At 40.3% G+C, this 12,390-nt stretch overlaps 1 protein-coding gene across 1 annotated transcript in view; it reads left to right on the top strand.

Moving 5' to 3' along the window:
* Positions 1-12,390, top strand: part of ADARB2 (adenosine deaminase RNA specific B2 (inactive)) — a 308,555-nt gene that overhangs the window by 245,151 nt on the left and 51,014 nt on the right. The window lies entirely within an intron of this gene.

Raw genomic sequence — 12,390 nt, 5'->3', positions numbered from 1 at the left:
TAGTAATGCGGAGAAAAAAAGCATTAAATATTTACAACTCAGGTAAATTCACACAAAAATATTGGCATCAGAGGTAAAGATTTATTCATTAACATGTCCCAACATCACTTTGTTTACAGGACACAATGCAGGCCTGTCTGGTTTTGCATTTTCTAATAGATGGGTTTGTTTAGTTATCAACAATGAATTGTATTATTTATTAACTGCTTTTTCAGATCTGGAAATACCAAGCTCTTGTATTAGTTTACCATAAGCCTTGTTTTAGACTGACAACAAAAGCAAATCTCTGCTCACTTCCTTTGCAGTGAAAAGAAACAAACTTAGCACGTGCACTTTTAGTTCTGCTCTGCTCTAACCATGGAAAAATTTATACATACCAGCAGGGCCAAAATTTAATATTCAGCTCTGTTAAGACTCAATAGATGGACACATATGATACACAAATCTTTGGTGAAACTGTTGTATAGATGGTGTTTCTGTCTTTGTGAGCATACCTAAGCTGGGACACCTCAATATTTATGAGGATGTCAGCAGTGGAAATGCTGCCATAAACTTTGTTCTCACTCAGATGTGTGAAGCAGTGAATTGAGTTTAGAAATGGGAAGATAAGCTCGGAGGGAAAAGGCATGTATAATTCATGCAGGATTGTCTTACTCCTTCCTACAATTACATTAGCTAGTTGTGAATATTGCAAGACAACATGATGGAGGCAGGATTATCTGTTGGATCTTTTCCAAACATGTAGAATACATGCTAACAGTTCTGTGCAGAGTAACTTATTCTTCTCCTTTCTGTTGTGAAAAGAGCAAGCAATCCTCTCCTGAAATTAGAATTTGAGAAGATGCCCTAAAAGTGTTTCAGACCTCTGGCTGGAACTGAATTGCTTCTCAGACAAATTTATTAACTTGTTGCTTCATCCGCTTTGGTTAAATTTTTTTGTTATTATTTTTCAATCTGGAATAATGGATGAGTCTTCCATTTTTTAAACGCTGAACAGACTCAGTGTTATACAAACACAAAACATGGTTTATAAGTCCTGTAGACCACAGGAGACATATTCAGTACCAAGAAAAATAAAAGGGAGAGTATGATTGACTTTGGGACTGAAAGATACATACTAGACCAGCATACCAGCTGCCTTGTCATAGTCAGTTTTCTTGACTGTGGCACTCATCAGATTTAAACAAAGTGCTGCAATTCATTTAGAGGTGTTCTTTCCAACTAGGAGGACCACAGAGAAGAATATTTAAATATGCCTTTTATAAGAATCTTAGTTACAGGATTCAAGAATTGTTGTTTTAAACACTTTTTGAGGAGACATTGGACCCGGATCAGTGGCCCTGTTCAGTTTTCTTACATTGTCTGTATTTTGTCCTTAAGAATTTCATCTCATTGTACTTTACATACCAAGGTATAGTGCCTACAACCTTTAGCCCCCACATAGGCCTTCTTTAAAATGCATGATGGAGCCAATGCAGCCTCGTTGCTATATGACCAAAGCAACAGTTTGAAATCCCACACCATATGGGAAGAGAAGTCACATAAAGAGACAAAACTCCAGAATTCTGGCTGCTGAGAGTGAGCAGTGCTAGGAGAGGGAAGCAGCACGTCCAGACACCTACCAGCCTGGCTCTCTGTGTCTCTTCTTCGGGGAAGGGGTGAAAGTGTCCTCTCGCTGGGTTTTTTTATGAGTTTTATTCCCTTAGTGAGATTTTACACATTTGTATTTCATATTTCATCTTAGTCAGCATTAAGAAAAAGTATAATTTTACCTATGTTCACAAACCATTTCTCTTAAGGCTTTTTAGTTCTGAATTCTCTTTAATGAGTTCCTTCAATCTGTCAGCCATCCACTTTTTCAATATCTTACTGGTTTTGTAGAGCTTAGAAAAGAAACTCACAGACATGAAGAGATTCACAGAAGATGCAAAGCTAGAAACAGCCTTATCTTGGTACATTTTCCAGGGAGAGTTGAGTTCTTTCCAGCACAAGAAAGTCTGCCAACCATGGCAAGATAAATCGTTTGCCATTTGTGTCATTATTTTCCATACTAAAGTTGTAGATTTGTGGTCTGTTCCCCACTGTCGTTCCCAGAGATAGCAAGGATCTTGACACAGTCTGTTCAAAAATGGCACAGACAGGTTTTCCACATCAAGCACTTAAATAAGTACCAATTTCCTGTGTTTTTAACATACAATTTGGCAGAACCCCCCCTAGATCTCTGCAAACAATTTACTAATGACAACAACAAAAACAAATCTGGTAATGTCTTGTTGCATTTGGTACCATACACACCCATAGCAGACAGAAATTAATTTGGTTTTGCCTTCATTTCTATTTAATGTCATCCTGACTAGAAACAGATTTATCTGTGCTTGTACAGTTTTCAGACAAAGCTGGTGAAAAGCACAATGTGATTCTGTGATAACTGCTGCTGCTAAGATAATACAAAATCTCTACAGATGGAACAGAATTGTGCTAGATTGGTTTTCTTTTCTTGAACTCTGACATTTTTTTCTGCCATTTCAGTTTCCCTGGGAAACCAAAGAGAGTTACGTTTGGGCACTGTAATTGACTTATGCTGTAGCACCCAGGGCAAATTCCAAAGTAGGAGAAAGAAAAAAATGTAAAAAAGGATGTTATTGACCGAGTGTGAATGTTCCACAGTAATAAATTGCTAGTCAGAAAAACAGCCAATATAATGTATTAAATATGCTTTGGAAAAATCTCAGTGCATTTTTCTGAAAGTAAATTTTCAAAACATTTGAGTAGCAGATATTCAGATAACCTTGAAAAAATATAAAATATGGCTGGGTAGGAGTGAATTATCACACTGGATACCAGCTGATGTGATGGTATCTGATAATAATTAAACTTAATAATAATTCAATCTCTAACATAACAGGTCCTGAACTAGGCATTTCCAAAGATGAAAAGGTTGAAGTAAATCATTTAACAGTTCTCCAGTTACAACGTATTTGAAATCTGCTAGTCCCATTCTAATTTTGTTGAAACACGTTCAGGAAAGATTGTTCTACCAAATATTGTTTGACTCTAGGAAGAATTGCTTAACAAGTAAGGTATTGCAGTCAAATCTTCTATGTGAAGCAAGTCATGATATCCTCAAGTAGCCCAATAAGTATACCTGCTGTTTTAGCATAGTATTAATGAGGATCTAAATTTTATTGCATACTGACTGTCCTTATGCTCCTGACTTCTCTGAAGATATTATGGGCTCACATATGGTCGATTAAGAACATCAGTTCAGCTGTGGAAGAGTCAGTCCAGATAACATCATATTAAATATAAGCCATTACCTCAGAGCATGCATATCCAGGTATATGGTGTATTTTTCCATAGTTTTTTGTGTTTGTGTATTTTGTATTTGTGGCTAAAATGTGATAGATAACATCAATGCTATACTGGTCAGTGTTTGCAAAGTGTCCAGACTTTCTTTCTGCCACCCCCATGCCCTCTAAGTAGAATTCTAGGAGGGGACAAAGCCAGGACAGCTGTCCCCTGCAGATGAAGGGGGTATTCTATACAATATAACATTTTGCTCAGCAGTAAAAGTTTGGGGAAATAAAGACAAGAGAGAGACATTTGGGTTTATGACATTTATCTTTCCAAGCAACCATGAACTATAATTATTTCAATCCACAACTTTTCTTGTATTCCTTCTATTTTCTCCCAATCCTTCAGGAGAAGGGAGTGAGGGAGAGGCTGGGTGGGTGTTTGGCTGTTGGCCAGGATCAGCCAGCAATTCATTTCAGGATCTGCAACAAGCTGGAAATAACTTTTCCTGCTATCCCAGGTTAAAGTAACCTACCAACTTCCCCTCTTCCTGTGTGACTGTCTCTCAGGTGCAATTTGGACATCTTATTTTGACCTTTTAGTCTACTGTAATATTTTATTCAGCAGTTTGCAGAAAGAAATCATTGTTTATTTTTATTACTAGGCCAGTTGATACAGCTGAAAAAATCAAGGGCAAGCAAGCTAATATTTTCTAACACAGGCCAACAAATGCAAAGCCTCAGCACTCTCACATTCCTCCCTCCCTGTCGCACTGAGTCACAGGCTGTCAGATGAGAGGAGGCTGAGGAGCCACTGGCAAGAAGCAGCTCTTGCAGGGCTTAGCAAAGAGCATGGTCTCACCACGGGTGACTGGGCAGGGCAGCCAGATTTACCAGTGCATGGGTCAGCCAGGAGAGAAAACGGATGGTGCTGCCCATCTCCCAGAGCTGGGAGATAGGAAGTCCCAGCCAAGGGCAGCATGGGATGAGAGGTGGAGCTGTGAGCTGCACACCAAGGGCTGAGATCTGAAGGCAGGCAACATTCACATGGCTTATTTCCACCACTGTTGGCTTTTGCCATCTCTGAACAGATACATTTGTGCTCTGCCCCAAATCACTGGATACAGTAAAGAATTTCTGTCACTCACTGCAGGGATGATCAATTATTGCTGAGGTCCTTTTTGCTAAAAAAACCTCCCATAATCATTACAGAGAAGATGAGACTTCTATTTAAACACTATTTTCCCATTTATGTTTGACAAATCTTAACAGTTTAAATACTGATAGGAACTTTTTGTTGCACTTTCTGCTAAAAATGAAGCATTAAGAAAGTTCAGTCCTTTCCACAGGAGTGTGGCATTCTTAGAAAAAGGTGATGAGTTGATTTCACACTCCAATTTTCTCTTTTCTTCTATCTTCTTTTTTTTTCAGGCTGACAATCATTTTTATGTTAAAAGCAAACTAGGAGGTCTTCTCAGTTATCCTGCATGAAATAAAGATGAACTGGACAAAAGAGCCCTAAATAGCAATTTCATGCTGTGATAAAAGATGGGAAATTATCATCCAATCTCATGGAACGGATCTTAATCATTGCTAAGTGGAATAACAGAAAAAAGCAAAGTTGACAATATGTCTCCACGGATCTTTATGCTCATATTAAGACTCATAAAGCCTGATGTCTAAGTACAATCAGGAATATTGATGGGCAATTGATTTCTGATCTTTAGTTTAAATAGGAAAGTTGTAGAGTAGTAAAAGACAGTAAAAAATTCAGGCCCTATGTAGAGTAATAATCTATGCCATGCCAGGTGGGATTCAAGTAGCCAAACTAGTTAGAGAAATGGTGAATAATTTACAGATTAGTGCCCAGGGCAGATCCCTGCAAGAAGGGACACACAGGAATAATTTAGGCTCTCTCATCCCATTTGCATAGTTGGATGCTAAAAGCCTGGCTCCAGTGAAGCTCAGGGTTTCAATGAGACTTCGATTCCCATGATGGAAATTAGATGTCCAAATTGCTGATGTGCTCTTGTAAATCTCCTGAGGTCTCTTCAGCTCTGATGCTCTTGAGGAGGCGGCTTGAAGTCTGACATTCTTGGAAACATTTTCCACTTCTTACATGTGCCCAGGTTGACACGTCACCACCAGATGACAAGTTTTCTGAAAATATTTTAAAAGAGGTAAATGGATATGTAATTAGAAACTATGTATGTCACTCTGGCACTCTGTTTTCTTCTTGTGTAAATCTTAAACAATATTCAGATTCTCTTTAAATAACTTTGAACTCCATAAGAGCATCCTTCTTCTGCAACTCTATTCCCAGATTTTTTTTATGGAGACCTATAAAGGGCAGACTAAGATCACTGCAGCCCAGCCTATTTAGATTTCCAGATTCCCACTTAAATGACAGTCTGATGTTTTGCAGTTAAAACTGTGACTCCAACATGTTCATCACTTCATTAAAACATGGCGTTAGACATGCCACTGCAAGAATTCCCCCTACAAGACACTTTGAGTGGTTTTTCATATCTTCTGTTAAATCTGTGCTAAGGAACAGAAAAACGTTCAAGATACGTTACTTCCAAACAGAAAATATGAGTTGGGAGACAGACCTGTAGCCCAGTGTACTTGCACAGAGTTGGGAAGAACAGGTTCAAGGTCATGTGTCCAGGACAGATTATGTATATTACATTAAGCAGAAATTAGATAAGATGCTTGCACAAGCTTGGAGTAAGTATAGAACCAGGGCTTCACTCTTGGAGGTGAGTACCCCAACCAGCACATTACACAGCCCCTCACTGCTGTTATTTTCTAACCTCACTCTGTCCTCTTAGCTGTTTGGAAGGAAGAACAGGGGAAAAACCCCTCTCAGATCAGCAGTTTTAGGTATTCCCATGGGAGAGGGACCCAGATGGGGAAGGGATCTGAGCCCCCATTTTCCACCTGCTGCACAAGATGTCTCCAGCACTACTTATTGGTGTCTTCTCAACAGCTCCAGCAGCAGACACTGTGCCTGTTGGTTGTTCTGGCTTTCATTTTTGAGCAGTTCTTGGACAACTAGCCTTTTATACCAGACCATATCTTGTATCTGGACTGATCTTTAGCTACTTGCTGTTTAGAGAATATTTCTGACTGAATTAGTAACTGACATCTCTCAAATCCTGACTGCAGGTGAGGCCCTGGCTTTGTGTCACATATAAGTGCATTGGCCACAAGGATGGGTATAATAATGAACATAAAACATAGAAATTAAAACTAGGCACTTGTGTTTCCATCCCTAAATGTGTGAAGCAAGGGAAAGTTCAGACTTGCATTCTGCTCTGTGATATGCCAAACTGGAAATTGTCCCTCTCTCAATACAGACAGCACATCTCACCCTAAAAACATAAGTTGCTTGAGTGAATAACAGCTTAGTGACATCTACTGCTACTTTTACTTTCCTAACCTAGTAAAATGCATAGAAACACTTTTTAACAAAAAGAAAGAATACGTTCCTCCTATATTTACCTGCCAAAACCCACATTCAGGATTTTATCCTTTCTCACTGCAATTAAGGATCTCACTAGCATGTAAGACTGTCAATTTACTTACTGGTCAGATCTGTGGCACAGCGTTTATTAGAGAAACACAGACATCTGCATTCAGGAGCTGGTAGGGAAAGTGCATTCAGTTCTGTTTTAAAATTAGGAATTGTCTGTAAGCCTCTGCAGTGTTCTCTTCCTGAGGATAAAAAGTGTTCAAACTCACAAAAACAGAAAGAGCCCTCAAATAACTTTGATTCTGCTACCATCCATTTAGGTTTAAAAAACTAATAATAATACATCTGGATTTGGTATGGGGATGATGTACATGGAGGCTTGGGGTGACTGCCCCTCCCAGATTTCCAAACCCAACATTAAGGAAGGGAAGACAAAGGGCACTGGGGCTTGCAAGCACAGCACTGTCTCACTCCATGTTTCTCAGAAGCAAAGATGATGGGATTTTATCCTTAACACTGAGGAGAGAAATGGACCATAGAAATTAGTACTGGGAAAGACCACTGAGTCATCCAGTCCATTTCCCTGCAAGCACCAGATTGTTCCCCGTGGTGTATTCCCAAGTGTTTTTTCAGACTAGGTTTGAATGAATCAATTACCAATGGGGCTTTCAACACTACCTTGGGAAAGCATTCTCATCTAAAAGAGCCCATAGTTAATAATTCTCACCAGTTATTTGGCCTGACTTTTATTTTGTGTGATTTTATCTCAGTTTCTCAATTCTACTGCTCTAAATTCAGTACCCACCTCTCTCCTCAGGCTTTTCACCCTTCAGAGACTTGGACACACTTCTACCATTTTCATCTGTGTAGCTTACCAAAGGTTTGCATATTTACCCTGTGTACTCTTTCCTGCTGGGTCCCTCTCTTCTGCAACCCACACCACTTTGTCTCTGTTTTCTGCTTTATCTACACTTTGGCAACCTCCTCTTCATTTTTTCTTGGCTGGGAATCCCTCTTCGTAAATAAAACTTACTGGAAAGATCTGCATGGAAACATCTTGCAAAATGGACTAGAGCAAGAATCCTTCTTCAGGCATCCAGGAATGTGATTGAGCAGTTCAAAGTTGACTTTTGGAGAGGGATTTTTCTTATGGAGGAATTGAATTTGGAATTTGTTCACAAAGAAACACCCCATCATATTGGGGGAAGATTACTGTGCCTGGCTGTGAAAGGAGAGCCATGGCTGCTCTTGGACAATACCCTGCAAAGAAAGATCAGAGATCAGGGGAGAAAGGACTGTGCCTCTGCCCCTGCTCATTCACTGACGAAGATGAAGAGTGCTGCACAGAGTAACCTTCCCTAGGCAGAACAGAGGGGTACCCAATACATTAATGAAAGAAGAAAAATGAGTCTCTCAAAAGTTCCCTCTACACCCCCTCTTTCCACAGAAGTACAATATATTTACTTTCACATAACCCATAGTTTGACATCAGGAAAAGAAATCCCTGCACAGCTTCAGTATTTCAAAGACTACATTCTCTTTATACCCCTAAATGATTTTAGCCTCACTGCTAGCACCTTCTTTAATCCTAATATTTTGCTAGCTGTGTATTTGCTTTTTCTTTAGACTTCTGTTATTACATTTCATAAGTCCTTAACATGCTTCTCCTTTCCAGCTTTTTGATCAGCCATTTCTTCAAATCAGCCTCTCCCATCCACCTCAAAGCTGCTCTGCAGGACACCCAGTGTCACTGAAATGGTCACTATCACCAACACTGGTACAGCAGAAAATACAGAGAAAAAAATGAGCTGCAGCAGATTCCTTATGTCTGGCAGATAAATGCACACTGTTAATAGCCATATTCACACATATTCATTCCTGAATCATTTGTGATGTGCATAGTTCTTCTCTTACACCTACTTTTTTTTTTTTTTTTTTTAGCTTTGAGTGTCATTTTGCTCCCCACGCAGAACAGGGGTCAGCAGAGCTCCCTGTGTCAGGGGTGTATGTTCTGCATTGAAACAGAATTGCAGGGTAAGCCATGCCACACACACACACACACCCTCAACTCCCTCCTTGCAGATGCATCTTGATTTCACTGGTCTTGAAACCTCAAAAAAAGAGGGGATTGTAGATGCCCCACAAAATTATATGGCAAATGTGCAGATAGACACATCCCTCACTTCTAGCTATAGGGCTACCACTATGCAGTCATTAGCTAACATGGACAATGTTTTCAACTCCTTTCAGAGAAATGTGTCCTTTTCCTGTTTTTGGGGGGTTTGTGCTGCTTTTTGTTGTTGTTGTTGTTGTTGTTGTGGGGTTTTTGGTTTTTTGTTTTGTTTTGTTTTTGTCAGGGCAGCACTGGGGAGAAGAGCTCTTCATTTCTTTTGCAGAAGTATTTTACCAGGGACATTGCCCAGTCCCAAGGTTCCCCACAGGGCTCAGCACAGGCTGAGGGGCCTGCCTTGGGATAGTGGGGTGCAGAACTAGTTCCAGAGGCAACTTTTCCAGCAAAACTGCCCATCCATGTCTTGACTATCTCTTATTACTAAATTAAAGCCATTCCAAGGATGTGCTACAGCTGCAAGGGAAGAAGATAACAGAAAATAATACAGGACTTGTTAGTGCTGTGTAGCATCAAGAAATTTTCCTTCCCTAAACAAACCTGAAATGAAAACCTGAATTTATTCAACTACAAATAGACAGAAGAGAAAAAAAAAATCACTCCTCTGTGATCAGAGCTCTATTAAGCTGCCTTGAAAATTATTCCAAATACATCTTTTTGCAGATAACAATAGACAATCCTTTGACCGATTTGTTAAAAAAGGTAAAGAAAGAGCATAAAATTATTGTTTATCAGAGACAGAAGCAGCACCATTTAAAATAACATGAAATTGTACCCCATGAATTATTCACAAGATCTGATGTTACACTATCATTATTTCTGGCTTTCCTTTTTGTATGGCAAAGGATTTTCTGTCAGTTGTCTCCAACCCAATAAAAGACGTGGTTTTCTTTAATTTATCAAATCTGATTTTTCTAATTTTTTTTTCTATTTTAAAATTAATATATTCCAAGCAGTCAGTTGGTTTTACAGTGTCATGTTAAGAAAAAAGATAGATTTCCTTATGATTAGCAGGGTCTAAAACATGCAGTGAAATCGATGCTTATGTACTGACTGGTGCTCCTTTACGTGTAGTGCCAGCTGCTGAGAAGCCAAAGTGTGATCCCAGAGGTAAGCTGGCATTAGCAGTTGCAAACTCCATCCTGTTCCATGTGAATTAAGCTCACTGAATTTCACAGTTCTCTGATACACAGCCCGTGTGATTCAGCTTTCTGATTGCATGTAACAGTCAACACCTCTTGCAATTACCTAGTGATTTTGACTTTCCTTTTCCAACACATAAATATGCAGGGCTACAGATTCCATGTTATGGAAGGTCTTAATGGTTACAGAACACTGTAATTGAGAGTAACTCTATTCTAGCGAGTAGAAACATTGATTAGACTAGTCAAAACTCTCTGGTTTTTGTTGGTAGAGCTGGGTCTTGCAGCTGATGGGGTGTAGACAGTTTGCATTTATGGCCATGACTTAGTTGAAAGAACAGCTCCTAACCATAGTCAGTAAGATGTCAGCCAGATTCCAGATCCTCATTTCCTCAGCAAACCTTCATAACTGTTCTTGCTTACTGTCTCTTCTGTCAGCACCTTTCCAAATAATATCTATTGCAAGCCCTGTAGCTGCAGGACTGGTATTTAGGGAGATCATGTTTGGAAGACAGGATTTGGATTGGCAGAACACAGGAAACTGAACATGAACTGAACTGAATTGAACATGAGCCAGCAGTGTGCCCAGGTGGCCAAGAAGGCCAATGGCATCCTGGCCTGGATCAGGAACAGTGTGGCCAGCAGGTCCAGGGAAGGGATTCTGCCCCTGTACTCAGCCCTGGTGAGGCCACACCTCAAGTACTGTGTCCAGTTCTGGGCCCCTCAGCTCAGGAAGGAGATTGAGGTCCTGGAGCAGGCCCAGAGAAGAGCAAGGAGGCTGTGAAGGGATCCAGCACAAGTCCTGTGAGGAAGGGCTGAGGGAGCTGGAGGTGTTCAGCCTGGAGAAGAGGAGGCTCAGGGGAGACCTCATCACTCTCTACAACTCCCTGAAAGGAGGTTGGAGCCAGGGGGGGTTTGGTCTCTTCTCCCAGGCAACTCTCAGCAAGACAAGAGGGCACGGTCTCAAGTTGTGCCGGGAGAGGTTTAGGTTGGACATCAGAAAGAATTTCTTTACCGAGAGGGTGATCAGACATTGGAATGGGCTGCCCAGGGAGGTGGTGGATTCTCCATCCCTGGGGGTCTGAATGTGTCACTCAGTGCCATGGTCTGGTAACCTCAGTGGTAGTGGATCAAGGGTTGGACTTGATGATCTTAGAGGTCCTTTCCAACTTGGCTGATTCTATGATTCTAAGACAGCAGTGTTTGATTTACGTGTGTAATTGCCCAGCTCAAGGCAATCTGACCATCCATTAATATATTAATATTAACACAAATAATTATCCTTAATTGTTCTGGGGAAAAAATAAAATAAGAAAAAAACTCAAAAAAAGTTTAAATATCAGGAAAAAAAATTTAAAGGACTATAGTTGCTCTGCTTGTCATCTCATTATTTGGGGAGTTTTGATTTGCACATGATATTTGGTTACTTGTAATAAGAGATTTTACTGGTAGGATCTACACCTTTGATGGCTGTCTACAGGTCTTCAGAGATCATGAAGAGAAGCTGGCAACACTGAGGTGTAATGCAGACCATCCAAAAGCAAGTATCTAAAATAGCACAGATGAATTACCTCCCAGGAGAGTTCCTTTCCTTTGAGTATAAAGAGAGTCTACAGCAATTAGCTCAGCTGCAGACATCTAAACTCTGGTTATCCAGAGTAGCTGAAATAAATCCCACCGCTGGTGCCAGCAAACTGAAAATAGCTTATAATATAACCCATTTTCATTTCAAAGGCTCAGATGCCACTCAAAAGCCTGGATTATCACTGACACACAAAATATGAACATTAGTGGAGTCAAGGTCTGTCTGGCCTGTGCAAGGAGTCCCTGCTCACTGGGCCATAAACAGGGTCTCAAGCTTTCAGCAGAGCACCAGGAAGATTCATTACCTTACCAGATCATTAGGCTAAGTCTGTGATCAAAGATGGTGTGTCACTTATGGGGACATTTTTGTTACTCATTAATGGGCAGCATTTTTTGAAAATAACCCATGGTGAGTTCCCTTCCTACCCTATGAGCTGTCCCTGTGAATGCGGTGTCAGGGAGAATCCTGCCAGTATGCTGACACAGCTCCCCAGTTTCCTTTCCCCTGCTTCATTTCCTTTTCAAATTGAAAGCTATTAGAAGTCTTTAGGCAAATAATAGAAACCTAATGCAGGTGCCTGTTATAAATCCTTCAGTAGTTACTTTTAACCTAATGTCTCCTCAAACATTTCTTGCCAGAAGGCGGGAGGGAAAGAAATGCCTCATGAACTCTGACAATTAGAGGGTCAGGAGTTAAAGTCATAATAATGTATCCTGTTTCTTCATTTTTTGTCAAGTGATGTGAGCACAGTCAGGTCCCTAGGT

Source organism: Calypte anna, chromosome 2 (genome assembly GCF_003957555.1).
Source record: "Calypte anna isolate BGI_N300 chromosome 2, bCalAnn1_v1.p, whole genome shotgun sequence".
Taxonomy (NCBI): Eukaryota; Metazoa; Chordata; class Aves; order Apodiformes; family Trochilidae; genus Calypte; species Calypte anna.
This window is presented reverse-complemented; position numbering and strand designations above follow the sequence as displayed.